Genomic DNA, 15,496 nt, shown 5'->3' with positions numbered 1-15,496 from the left:
CGAATGGAACTTGCGCCCACCATGTTGCATGATAATACTCCAGCTGTTTTGGGCAATACTTCAGTTTCAAAAAATGGGCCATTGGCGGGTTCTGCGAGTCAGACCTGCCGCCAGACATGAGTACTATCAGTTGGAACTGTCGTGGGCTTGGCAACCCACGAGCAGTACGTACTTTACGGGACATTATAAATGATAAGAAGCCGACTTTTATTTTTCTTATTGAGACTCTTTGTCATTCAGATAAAGTTGCGGAAATAAAGACTTTATTAAATTATGATGGTTTTGTTAATGTTGACTGTGTTGGCCATAGCGGCGGTTTGGCATTATTATGGAAAGGTGTTTCGTCAGTTAATATTATTAGTTCTTGTTCTAGATATATAGATGTTGAAGTGGATTTGCCCCATTTTGGTATTTCGCGACTTACAGGCTTTTATGGTGAACCAAATAGAAACAGAAGAAACAATTCTTGGCAGCTACTTCGTGTTTTAGCTTCTCACAGTGATTTGCCTTGGCTGTGTTTAGGCGACTTCAATGATATCCTTGGTTCGTCTGAAAAGAGAGGGGGAAGACCTCATCCTACTCATCTTATTCGGGGATTTCAAGCTGCTATCTCAGATGCACATCTGTATGATTTTCCTATGTCTGGTTATGCCTTCACTTGGGAACATGGTCGCACTAGTGGCAATTTAATTGAGGAAAAACTTGATCATATTTTGGCTACTGACTCTTGGCGCCGAAAATTCTCTCAAGCTCGAGCTATGGTTCTTGACAAATCTTCATCCGACCATCTCCCGATCTACCTTGAACTACGTCACTTTATGCCTCGGGCTCAGGCTAGACGATTCCGTTTTGAGAACAGCTGGAGGAGGGAGGCGGCTTGTAAGAATCTGATTATGGGTTGTTGGTTAGAGACGGTGAATTTGGCTTTGGGTGATAGGCTTTCTCGGTGCAGAGCACTCCTTGAGATTTGGGGGGAAGAACTTCGCCATTATCAGAAAGGTGAATTTGCGACTTGCGTGGCTATCATAGTTGCTACAAGAGGTTCTCGTACCGCAGGAGATAATGTCCGGTTTTTGGAGGCAAAGAACAGGTATCAGGAATTATTGTTACAACGGGAAATTTTTTGGAAACAACGTGCCAAAGAGTTCTGGTTACAGGAAGGTGATGCTAATACCCGTTTCTTCCATCGACGTGCTACAGCTCGACAACAACGAAACCGGATTTCTGCTCTGAGGGATGAATCTGGAAACTGGTGTCACTTGAATTCCGGGTTAGAGGACCTCATGGTACGTTACTTTACTAATGTATTTGCTTCCCAGAATTGCACCTCTACATTGGTTTCTGATCTTATTCAGCCTGTTCTCACTGAGGAACAAAATGAGTTCTTGTTAGCTCCTTACTCAATTGAGGATGTTCGGGTAGCGGTTTTTGACATGAAGGCCGACAAAGCCCTGGGTCTTGACGGTTTCAATCCCGGCTTCTACCAAGGCTACTGGGATGTTATAGGTAATGATATAGCTCAGAATTGTATCGAGATAATCCACAGTGGGTCTATCCCTGCTCATCTGAATGAGACTGGTTTGGTTTTGATTCCTAAGACATCATCCCCCGAGTCTATGTCTGATTTGAGACCGATTGCCCTTTGCAATGTTCTGTTAAAAATCATTACCAAGATGCTTGTAAATCGTCTTCGCACTATCCTTCCGCTCCTGATTTCAGAAAGCCAGTGTGCCTTTGTTGCGGGCAGAAATATTCAGGATAATTGTATTGTTGCTTTTGAAGCTTTACATGCATTCCATAGGAAGACTAGGGGTTCTGATTTTTCTGCAGCCGTCAAAATGGATATCAGCAAAGCATACGACAGAATGGAGTGGTCCTTTCTACGGCTGATGCTAGCTAATTTGGGTTTTAATGCTCTATGGATTAATCTTATCATGTCTAGTCTAACTTCGGTAAAGTATTGGATTTTGCAGAATAATAGAGAGCTTGGGCCCATTCTTCCCACTAGGGGTTTGCGATAGGGAGACCCTTTATCACCGTACTTGTTCATCATCTGTGCTGAAGGCTTATCAAACATGATTCGGATATCTACTCAGCATGGGACTCTGAGTGGTTTTCGAGTTTGTCGAGGTGGCCCATTAATTTCTCATCTATTTTTCGCCGATAATAGTTTGGTGTTTTTGAAGGCTTCAATTCAGGAATCACAATCTCTCAAACATATTTTGGCTATGTATGAGGCAGAATCAGGTCAGCAGATAAATTTCAACAAGTCTTCAATTACTTTTAGCACTAATACCCCTCGGCACTCCCGACATCAAATATGTTGTAACATCCCTTCCCGGTCCACCCGTAAACCCGAATAAACCGAGCCGAGATGCTACAAACTGGATGACTTAAATCCTGACATGCTGACATCATAATGTATATAATCTTTACAAGACATGATACTGTTTACAAAATGGATTGGGCCCAACTGTGTGCCCTGTACATGCCATAAGTCTTCTACAGATGAACGGCAGCAGTTGTAAACGGACCCTCTACGGACCAGTCTCAAAACCTGCGAGTTAAATAGGTAACTCGCTGAGCAACTAAAGCTCAGTGGATATCTCAACAAGGAAAGAAACAATAAAGCACATACTTGTATATAAAGAATCATGTAGGCACACAAGGCACATATAAGCACACATATCATGATATCTTTCATTTATCTGTATGATTTATGCAATGTTATGTCCAGATATCTGTATGGCTCCATAAGGTTATAGCGAAACCGAGGTGATAAGAAAACTGTATAAACTGGATGAATACTGTATACTTGGCTGCTATGGCCCATATATAATCATATCCACTCAACGGCCTGTAGCCGGAGTAACAAACTGTATGAGGCGCAGATCTGCTATCCTATGTCGCGACATGGCCTTATCGACATGGTTTCTACCTAACCTCAATGGAGCATAATGTTGGTATGTCAAATGTATAACAATACATCATAGTAATAGTTCATCACTTCATAAATTATAATGTTCATATGATTTCACGTCATTTGCATGCTTGGATGTTGTTTTGATACATGTTCTAATGTTGTCTTTTTGTTTTGAAATGATTGGATGCATACAAGTTGAGCAAAGAATCCAATTACATAGAAAAAGAAAGTCCAAAAATGCAGGAAAAAGCCAAGTCGCGAGCGCGCCTGTGGAAGTCGCGAGCGCGAGATGCAGAAAATAAGAGACAGTGTGTTATCAGGCACAAGTCGCGATCGCGTACTTGAAAGTCGCGAGCGCGTAGTGTGCCAAATGAGAGACAGTAAGTTTCAGGTGAAAGTAGCGAGCGCGCACATGGAAGTCGCGATCGCGTAATGTGCAAAATGAGAGACAGTGAGTTTTCATGCCAACTACGCGAGCGCGCAGTGCAAGTCGCGAGCGCTTCTAGGCCAAGGGCCAACTTCGCGAGCGCGCACTTGAGAGTCGCGAGCGCGTAATGTGCCAATTGAGAGTCAGAGAGTTTGAAGTGGAAGTCGCGCGCGCGCAGTGCAAAGTCGCGAGCGCGCGACGTGCTTTCAGCCTGCGCAGTGCAAGGTCGCGACGCGTTTCCAGCCTGCGCAGTCTGCACTCTTTTGGTCATATCTCTCAATATACAAATCCAATTTGGGTGATTCAAAAACCCATGCAAAGCTAACACATAGAAGAACAAATAACTCTTCTATGACACTTCCTAATTCCATCATTAACTGGGGTCAAAATCAAGATGAAGTCCTCCCCTGTTTTCAACATAAACTCAATACCTCCCCTGTTTTCTCACCACTACCAGTCTCCAACATGAAGCAATATATTGTCTCAATAGCAACACACCACACAAATTCTCATGCAAAGAAAATGATAAAAATCAAGAGATATCAAACCTTTACTCCAAAAACGCGTGAGCTCTGTTCTAGCTTCTTTTCTCTACACTCTTTGAACTCCCTTCTCCTATACACATCAAAATTCTGATAACTTATCTACAATATAACTCAAGTAGAGACTGAATAACATAAAGCTGCAAGTAATTCTACTTACTTGGAGAAAATTGAGGTTGCCTAAATGGATGAAGAAATATGAAGAAGATGAAGATAAAGATGAACAATGGGAAAGTGAATGGGATGATTACGGGTAAGTCATCACAAAATCAAGATAAATGATGGAAACTTACTACATGGTACCTCAATTGGGTAAAAGCTACAACTTAATACTCAAGCTTGTTCTTTTAATGCCATTAAAGCCTAATCCTTACACTTTGCTCTTTTTCTCTCAATCAAGTAAGTCCACTAATAATCCCATTCTACCCCAACCGGGTTTGGTTCAACTCGACTCAACTCGACTCGACTCTATGCAAAGACTCGACTCGGTAGGATGTCACAGTTCTCCCCTCCTAAATAAAAAACTTCGTCCCGAAGTTTACCTGTTGTGAACAACTGCGGATACTGTTGTCGCATGGTTTCTTCAGATTCCCAAGTTGCTTCTTCTGTCTTATGATTCCTCCAAAGAACTTTTACCAATGCTATTTTCTTGTTCTGCAATTCTTTCATTTCTCTTGCTAGGATCTGAACTGGTTCTTCTTCATAAGTGAGATCCGGCTGAATGTCAATCTCTTCTGCTGACAACACATGTGATGGGTCTGATCTGTATCTCCTTAACATTGATACGTGAAAGACATTATGAATCCGATCTAAGGTTGAAGGTAACGCTAGGCGATAGGCTAATGGTCCTACACGTTCAACAATCTCGTATGGACCAATGAACCTAGGGCTAAGCTTACCCTTTCGTCCAAACCTTAGGATCTTTTTCCATGGTGAAACTTTCAGAAAGACTTTATCACCGACCGAGTACTCAATATCCTTTCTCTTTAAATCAGCATAAGACTTCTGTCGATCACTTGCTTCTTTCAGCCGTTTTCTGATGATCTCCACTTTCTCTTCAGTTTCTCTAACCAAATCTGGACCCAAAATCTTCTTCTCACTAAGTTCTGTCCAACACACAGGTGTCCTGCATTGTCTACCATACAATGCTTCATATGGTGCCATTTTAATGCTCGATTGATAGCTGTTGTTGTAGGCAAATTCCATGAGAGGTACATATCTGTCCCAACTGCCTTCAAATTCTATAACACATGATCTCATCATGTCTTCCAGGATCTGAATGACTCTCTCTGATTGGCCATCTGTTTGAGGATGAAATGCAGTGCTGAAATGCAATTTCGTCCTTAATGCTTCCTGCAGTTTACCCCAAAACTTCGATGTAAACCTTGGATCACGATCAGATATAATGGATGATGGAACTCCATGTAGTCGAACTATTTCTCTAACATAAATTTCTGCTAACTTGTCTAGAGAATAGTCCATCCTAACTGGTAAAAAGTGTGCAGATTTAGTTAATCTGTCCACAACCACCCATACTGCATCATGCTTCCGCTGCGTCTAAGGTAATCCAGTAACAAAATCCATCGTGATCTGATCCCACTTCCATGTTGGCACTGTTATTGGATGAAGCAACCCTGTTGGCAATTGATGTTCTGCTTTTACTTGTTGACATGTTAAACATCTTGTTACAACATTTCCGATGTCTTTCTTCATGCCCGGCCACCAATAGCCTTTCTTCAAATCTTGATACATCTTGGTACTACCGGGATGCATTGTATATGGACTGTTATGAGCTTCATGCAGAATCTTTTGTCTAAGCTCTCCTGTCTGCGGTACAACAACTCTGTCTTCATAGAATAAGACTCCACTGTTATCCAATCTGAATTTCCCACCATGATCTTCCTGTACTTGTTTCACCCATAGTGCTGTTTGTGCATCTTGCTTCTGTGCTTCTGCAACTTCCTGAACCCAAGATGGCTGTACTTGCATCTGTGCTAGAATAATTCCCTGCTAGTGCAACTCCATGCTGATTCTCATTGTTCTCAAAGCAAACAATGATTTCCGACTAAGGGCATCAGCTACCACATTAGCTTTGCCCGGATGGTAATTAATGACATACTCATAATTAGCCAGAATCTGCATCCACTTCCGTTGTCTTGAATTCAAATCTTTCTGGGTCGGTAAATACTTTAAACTCTGATGATTTGTGTAAATGTAACACTTTTCACCGTACAGATAATGCCGCCATACTTTAAATGCTAGAACAATAGCTGCCAGTTCTAAATCATGGGTTGGATAATTCAATTCATGTGGCTTTAATTGTCTGGAGACATAAGCTACCACTTTCCTTTCTTGCATGAGTACACATCCTAACCCAATATGAGAGGCATCACTGTAAATCTCAAAGTCTTTACTTGACACTGGCTGGGTCAACACTGGTGCTTCAGTCAACTTTTTCTTCAAAGTGTCAAAGCTCTGCTGACATCTATCATCCCATTGGAATACAACTGCTTTCTTCAATAATCTTGTTAAAGGTGATGCAATAATGGAGAATCCCTTTACAAACCTTCTGTAATAACCGGCTAAACCCAGAAAACTTCGAACTTCTGTGACATTTCTGGGTGGTCTCCAATCAACAATAGCTTCAATCTTCTTAGGATCCACTCTGATACCCTCAGATGATACCACATGTCCTAAGAAAGAAACTTCTTCCAGCCAAAACTCACACTTACTGAGCTTGGCATACAGCTGTTTATCCCTCAGTGTCTGAAGGACAATCCGCAAATGTTTATCATTCATAGTGACCATATCGGGTCCTGAATGTAGTCTTAGCGATATCTTCTTCCTTTATCCGCACCTGATGGTATCCCGACCTGAGGTCGATTTTAGAAAACATACTTGCACCCTTTAGTTGATCAAACAAATCATCAATGCGAGGCAATGGATACTTATTCTTGATTGTCAGTTTGTTCAGTTGTCTGTAGTCAATGCACAATCTAAAAGATCCATCTTTCTTCTTTACAAATAATACCGGTGCTCCCCAAGGTGATACACTGGGTCTGATAAAGCCTTTGTCTAATAACTCCTGCAGCTGAATCTTCAACTCTTTTAACTCTGCTGGTGCCATTCTGTAAGGTGCAATTGATACTGGTGCTGCTCCAGGATAGACATCTATGGTAAATTCCACTTCCCTCCTTGGTGGTAATCCTGGTAACTCTTCTGGAAATACATCTGGATAATCACACACTGTTGGTATATCTTGCACTTTTAACTGTTCTTTCTCTGCTTGTAATGCACATACCAAGTATGCTTCACAACCCTTCTGAATTAATCTCTTTGCTGCCATGGCTGATATCACATTACCCAGAAACTCTCGCCGCTTCCCGACTACTATAATCTCGTCCCCTGTTGGTGTATATAATGTCACCCTTTTCTTTGCACAATCAACTATAGCCTGATGTCTGGATAGCCAATCCATACCCAGAATAACATCAAATTCTCTAAATGGCAACTCCATAAGATTTCCTGGAAACTCTTTTCCATGTATCACAATTGGGCATCCTTCGACCACTGTATGGGTTTTTACTACATCACCTAGTGGATTAGTAACTACCATACCCTGACTCACATATGCAACTTCTAACCCTTTAACCCAAGGTTTAGGTACGCTAGTGTATGAATGTGATGATCCAGGATCAATTAAAGCCTAAACTGTATGACCACATAGAGAAAACTCACCAACTATTACATCTGGAGCTTCCTCCTCTTCCCTGGTTCGCATAGCATAAACCCTGGCTGGACCTCTAGTATCGAGTCTATCCACAGTCTCTGATTGCTGTCTCTGCCCTCCGGAGCTCTCACCTCTACCTCTGCCTGCTATGAACTGTGTAGGAACTCTTGCCCTCTTAGGACAGTCTTTCTTTTGATGGTCTGATGCTCCGCATAGCCAACATTTACCAGTCACCAACCAACAATCTCCACCATGCCGTCTGCCACAATGCTCACAAGGTGGAAAAGGATAACCGGCTGTCTCTGCACCTCTACTGGTGCCTCTCCCAGTTCCTCTGCCTGAACCTCGACTACCACCGGCGGAACTAGCCACAACTGATACCGCTGGCATGTTAGCACCCCTAGCTGCACCTTGGCTAAAGGAAGGTCTAGAACCAGCTGAACTACTCGCACCTCTGAATCTCTTGTTTTCTGACTGATAGCTACTAGGTGCACTCTGAGTTTGGTCTCTCCTCTGCTGAGTCCACTGGCGTCTGGTACGCTGACTGGCCTGAATTCGCTCTATCTCCTGAGCTGCCTCTACCAAAGCTGAGAACTCTCTGAATCTGGAAGCTACCACTCCCATCTGAATCTCATCGTTCAGGCCTTCTTGAAACTTTTTACACCTCTCGGCTTCTGTAGCCACTATCCCCTTACCATACCGGCTGAGCCTGGTAAATTCTCGTTCATATTCTGACACTGACATTCTGTTCTGTCGAAGGTATAAGAAGTCCTTCCTTCTCGCATCTAGGTAAGCCTCTGTGATGAACTTCTTCTTGAATTCGTCCAAGAAGAATTGCCATGTATGCTGCTCTGTTGATACTCGCTGCTGAACAGTAGTCCACCATGTATATGCTTCATTTATTAGCAATGATGTAGCACAAATCAATTTGTCTTCTAGTGTACACTGTAATTGGTCCAAAACTCTCGATGTCCCATCTAACCAATACTCAGCTATTTTTGGACTATCATCCTTACTGGCACTGAATTCCTTTGCACCATATTTTCTAAGCTTCTCCAGTGGGGGCTTTCTTTCTCTTTCTATTACGACTGGTGCTTGCGGCATCACCCCTGCAATCTGTCGAAAAGTATCTGCAAGTTGCTTTAATAATGCCTCTTGACCTGGTGCTGCTGGAGCCTCACCCTCCACTGCTCTGGAGGCGTGTGACTCACTCTCACCCTCTTGTGACATCCTCCTAAAAGAACAACAACTGCTTAGTTCATCAGGGTAGTCATGGCATGTACACTATACTAACTTATAAATGCAAGCCCGGGGAAACTGAACCTAGGGCTCTGATACCAAAATTTGTAACATCCCTTCCCGGTCCACCCGTAAACCCGAATAAACCGAGCCGAGATGCTACAAACTGGATGACTTAAATCCTGACATGCTGACATCATAATGTATATAATCTTTACAAGACATGATACTGTTTACAAAATGGATTGGGCCCAACTGTGTGCCCTGTACATGCCATAAGTCTTCTACAGATGAACGGCAGCAGTTGTAAACGGACCCTCTACGGACCAGTCTCAAAACCTGCGAGTTAAACAGGTAACTCGCTGAGCAAATAAAGCTCAGTGGATATCTCAACAAGGAAAGAAACAATAAAGCACATACTTGTATATAAAGAATCATGTAGGCACACAAGGCACATATAAGCACACATATCATGATATCTTTCATTTATCTGTATGATTTATGCAATGTTATGTCCAGATATCTGTATGGCTCCATAAGGTTATAGCGAAACCGAGGTGATAAGAAAACTGTATAAACTGGATGAATACTGTATACTTGGCTGCTATGGCCCATATATAATCATATCCACTCAATGGCCTGTAGCCGGAGTAACAAACTGTATGAGGCGCAGATCTGCTATCCTATGTCGCGACATGGCCTTATCGACATGGTTTCTACCTAACCTCAATGGAGCATAATGTTGGTATGTCAAATGTATAACAATACATCATAGTAATAGTTCATCACTTCATAAATTATAATGTTCATATGATTTCACATCATTTGCATGCTTGGATGTTGTTTTGATACATGTTCTAATGTTGTCTTTTTGTTTTGAAATGATTGGATGCATACAAGTTGAGCAAAGAATCCAATTACATAGAAAAAGAAAGTCCAAAAATGCAGGAAAAAGCCAAGTCGCGAGCGCGCCTGTGGAAGTCGCGAGCGCGAGATGCAGAAAATAAGAGACAGTGTGTTATCAGGCACAAGTCGCGATCGCGTACTTGAAAGTCGCGAGCGCGTAGTGTGCCAAATGAGAGACAGTAAGTTTCAGGTGAAAGTAGCGAGCGCGCACATGGAAGTCGCGATCGCGTAATGTGCAAAATGAGAGACAGTGAGTTTTCATGCCAACTACGCGAGCGCGCAGTGCAAGTCGCGAACGCTTCCAGGCCAAGGGCCAACTTCGCGAGCGCGCACTTGAGAGTCGCGAGCGCGTAATGTGCCAATTGAGAGTCAGAGAGTTTGAAGTGGAAGTCGCGCGCGCGCAGTGCAAAGTCGCGAGCGCGCGACGTGCTTTCAGCCTGCGCAGTGCAAGGTCGCGACGCGTTTCCAGCCTGCGCAGTCTGCACTCTTTTGGTCATATCTCTCAATATACAAATCCAATTTGGGTGATTCAAAAACCCATGCAAAGCTAACACATAGAGGAACAAATAACTCTTCTATGACACTTCCTAATTCCATCATTAACTGGGGTCAAAATCAAGATGAAGTCCTCCCCTGTTTTCAACATAAACTCAATACCTCCCCTGTTTTCTCACCACTACCAGTCTCCAACATGAAGCAATATATTGTCTCAATAGCAACACACCACACAAATTCTCATGCAAAGAAAATGATAAAAATAAGAGATATCAAACCTTTACTCCAAAAACGCGTGAGCTCTGTTCTAGCTTCTTTTCTCTACACTCTTTGAACTCCCTTCTCCTATACACATCAAAATTCTGATAACTTATCTACAATATAACTCAAGTAGAGACTGAATAACATAAAGCTGCAAGTAATTCTACTTACTTGGAGAAAATTGAGGTTGCCTAAATGGATGAAGAAATATGAAGAAGATGAAGATAAAGATGAACAATGGGAAAGTGAATGGGATGATTACGGGTAAGTCATCACAAAATCAAGATAAATGATGGAAACTTACTACATGGTACCTCAATTGGGTAAAAGCTACAACTTAATACTCAAGCTTGTTCTTTTAATGCCATTAAATCCTAATCCTTACACTTTGCTCTTTTTCTCTCAATCAAGTAAGTCCACTAATAATCCCATTCTACCCCAACCGGGTTTGGTTCAACTCGACTCAACTCGACTCGACTCTATGCAAAGACTCGACTATGCAAAGACTCGACTCGGTAGGATGTCACATATGTTCCTTACTTCAAGTTACAGAGAAGGATACTTTAGGTTCTTACTTGGGTCTACCATCACATATGGGGCGAAACAGAAGAGAGGTCTTTAATTATATAAAGGATCGAATGTGGAAGCGTTTAAACTCATGGGAACTCAAGTCTCTTTCCCGTGCGGGAAGAGAAGTCCTGTTAAAAACGGTTCTTCAGGCTTTACCTAATTATCTTATGAGTCTTTTCTTGTTACCCAAGACTTTGTGTACAGAATTAGAACGTATCATGAATCGATTCTGGTGGGGTAGTGGGCGAAATTATTCTCAAGGCATTCATTGGCTTGCTTGGGACAAAATGGCCATCCCAAAGTTGTTCGGAGGGCTTGGATTTCGAAAAATTCATGAATTTAATATAGCTCTTCTGGGTAAACAGGGCTGGAAGCTTATGGCAAGCCCGGATTCATTGGCTGCACGCGTTTTGAAAGCAAAGTATTTTTCGAATTGTAGTTATCTGGAAGCTGATCTCGGCTCAAATCCAAGCTATGTTTGGCGAAGTATTTGGGGGTCAAAGAGTTTGATACAAAAAGGACTATATATGCGGGTTGGTAGTGGTTCCAACACATTTATTTGGGATTCTCCTTGGCTGCCTGACGAAGAATGTTCTTTTATCTCCACTCCTAGACCACTAAATAATACTGCTTTCTTGGTTTCGGATCTTATTGCGCACAGAAGATGGGATGTTGAGCGAATTAGACGCTTATTTAATGAAAGAGATGTTGCTTGTATCCTCTCTATTCCTTTAAGCAATCAGATGGGAGATGACCGAGTTTGTTGGAAATTTGATGCAAAAGGTACTTACAAAGTCAAGAGTGGTTACAGGTTACTTCTGCATAATCCTCTTGCATCACATTTTATGTCTTCTATATGTTGGGCTCGACTGTGGAAGATGAAGATTCCTCCCAAAGCACTTAATTTCATTTGGCGTGCCGTATGTGATGTTCTTCCTTGTAGGAGAAATTTACGCTCTAGAAGGATGGACATTCAAGATATTTGCCCTCTATGTCTTGGACACTCTGAAACAACTCTTCATATTCTTATCAACTGCCCTTTTTCAAGACAGGTTTGGACTCTTTCCCATCTTGGGTATCGGTGGTCTTCGGCTACGTCTTTTGGGGAGTGGTTTCAGCAAGCCTCATCGTCATCCACTTTGGAGAACTTGAATTATATTTCTATGGTGTGTTGGGCATTATGGGTCACTAGGAATGATATGGTATGGCGCCAAAGAAACAGGAATCCAGGGGCGGTAATTCTTCTAACTACGGGAGTTTGGCGAGCATGGAAGGATGCTCAGGTTCATCGTTTGGTGGTTCCTTCTCCAGTCACCTTTGATCGTACTTGGACTCCACCTCCGTTTAATTGGTTAAAAGTGAATATAGATGCCTCAACTGGAGTGGCTACTGGTTATGTGGGTATTGGCACAATAGTTCGAAATTCAGCCTCTGAGTTTATTGCTAGCAAAGCGTGGAGATTTCCGGGATTTTTCAGTGCTACGGTGGCGGAGGCCATCACCGTGCGAGAAGCTTTGAGCTGGATCAAGGATCACGGATGGAATTATATTTTGTTGGAAATTGACTCTCAATCAGTTGCCAATGCCATCAACAATGATTCTACAAATGATTCGTCTGCTTTTGGTTTGATAATTCAGGACTGCAGATCTCTTTTGTCTGAGATACCAGTCGCCAAATTTAATTTTATTTATAGGTCTGCGAATGTGGCTGCACATAGGTTAGCAGTTGGAACACATTTCGAAGCTGGCTTGGGAGTTTGGGATTCTATACCACCTCCTGTTCTACTTGATTTCTTGATTTCATAATAAAATATTTCCCATTTTAACTTAAAAAAAAAAAAAAGTATATTTTTAACAAAACAAGAATAATGTTTTTTTTTTTTTTTGAATTATAATTAAGGATGTCAATCGGGACAAAAGGACCAAACTTTCCTCTTTTCTTCAACCGAAAACCGAAGTTTTTTTAAAATTAAACTAAACACATTGGTTTGGTTTGGTTAATCCTAATCGGTTTTAAATTAGAATCATATATAAACGTTTATAACTGAATCAAATTTATACAAAATTTCAAGCCTAAACCGCACTGAACATTTGAATTACCAAACAAAAAAAAAAACCAAACTAGATCGATTACCCCTAGTTAGACATGATTATAGTTCTAGAACTTTGGTTTTCGATTTCGAAACTGTCAATTCCAGTTATGAAAAGGTGGAATCAAAACTAAATTACATTTGGAGAATTTCTAAAACGGTGTCAATTCCAATTATGAAAAGGTGGAATCAAAACTAAATTGCATTTGGAGAATTTCTAAAACGGTTTTGAAATCGCGGGTTTCGATTTTGAACCGAAATTAAATAATTTAAATTTTTTTTAGATTTTTAGCTTGAATAAATAATAATAATAATAATAATAATAATAATAATAATAATAATAATAATGTTGACTGTAACTGTTAATTAATTAATTCTGATTTTATTATAGTTTGAATTATTCCTGGATAGTTGTCCTAGTTTCAAGGGCTGTTAGTAGTGTGATTAGTGGTTTGTTATTATTCCTATTTTCTAGCTTCTGTTAGTTGTCATCTTTATTATATATATTGCTGAAGTAAATCAATAAAAATTAAGTTCTCCAGTTATCTCAAATATTATCTACTGTCACTTCTTCTTTTCCCGAGATTTTCTTCAAATAATAATAAATATTACTATTGAAACAGACTAAACTAATTTAATAAGAGTTCTTAAATTTTATTTTAAAAAATTATAATAAAATAAAAAATAAATTGCAAGTTTTTTTAAAAACACATTGTTCACGGTTTCAATTGAAATCGCAATTTTAAACCAAACCGCTAGTTACGTTTTAAAAATAAAGAAATATAATCGAACCTTAAGTACACGGTTTCGATTAGAAGTTGAAACTAAAAACTATTGACCATGATTTAATACCGGTTTTGACCGATTCGGTTCCATTTTGTTTTTGATTTGAATCGAAATATAATTATGCCTACCCATAGCTATGGCTAGGATGACCGTAGTTCCAGAACCGCCGATTTTGATTGCAAAATTGCTGATTTCGATTTCAAAGAAGGTGGAACCTGAGCCGAACTGCTTTTAAACGGTTTCAAAGATGATTTTAAAATCGCAGATTTCAGTTTGATTCTGATTTAACACCGAAATTAAGAAGTTACAAAGTTACAATATATAAATTTTTTTATTTCAAAAAAATACCCTTCAAATTGCCATTCTTTTTACAGATGTGAAGGAGAATTTTTTTAAAAAAATTTATAAGGGAGTTTTAAAAAATAAATATTGTATAATTTGTATGTAAAAAATATATATTATAAAGCGTAAAAGATTTAAATTAAAAATTTTTAAATGAGGAACAATTTTTTTAAGTTTTTTCTTTTTTTCCAATTACAATTCACGGGTTATATTTATATTAACTACTTTTAAGGTGATGGTATAATTACTCTCATTTAATAGTAAAAATTAAAATTAATTTTAATAATAAAAATCATTTGTGATCTTTTTTTTTTAACTATTTCAAATTGGAACCACTGATTTCAAATTGAAACCATCGGTTTTAATTATCAAATATAATTAACTGCAACCGAACCTTAAATCCAGCTTCAGTTATGATTTAAAAACTTAAGGGGGTGTATTGGATTAAGATTGTGTTAGATTTTAAAAGAATTGTTGAGTTTAAAGGAATTGAATGATTTTCTAAGATTTACATAGATTCCACTAGAATTCTACTTAGAGTTTTATGGAATTTGGTTAGACTTTTTTTTTTATAGATTTTGATTGACTTCAATAGAATTACAATAATTTTTATATATCCATTCAAAATTACTTTCAGGAATTAATTGAACAAACTAAAAGGTTTTTGAGCCCGATTAAAAAACTGAAAAACGATGAGGGATTAAAAAACGTGTCATCTTCTCCAAAATCATTTTCTTCTTATTAAAACCTTACTAGCGTGGACAATGAAAGGTCTGCAATGGGCAGCGTCGCCGCCGGCCATCCCATCCTTCAAAACAGTCGTGGGGTGAGCAAACAATCAAACCAAACCGAATCAAGATCAAAAAATACAATTGAAGTTTTTTTATCAATAGACCAAACTCATCGAATTTGCCTTCTAAATTGAATCAAAGTTTGGTCAATTTGATCGATTTTGCTATTTCGATTCGATTTAGGCCCAACCAATGAATTTTTATGAAACCGACTTAGACTGAATAAACCAATAATCGAACCTTTTCTGATTCAGTTGATCGAACCGAATCGAAATGAGTCGATTCGATTTGGTCGGTAAGTTTGCACACCTCTAGCGACTATCTTGCCAAAAAATTGCATGTTTAATATAATTTTTTAAATTTAAAATGAAATTAAAAAATATAACTAACACTCT

This window comes from Jatropha curcas, chromosome 9 (genome assembly GCF_041381405.1).
Source record: "Jatropha curcas cultivar XTBG-Jc1 chromosome 9, XTBG_Jcur_1.0, whole genome shotgun sequence".
In the NCBI taxonomy this organism is placed as follows: Eukaryota; Viridiplantae; Streptophyta; class Magnoliopsida; order Malpighiales; family Euphorbiaceae; genus Jatropha; species Jatropha curcas.
The sequence above is the reverse complement of the archived record's forward strand: the minus strand, read 5'-3'. Positions refer to the sequence as shown.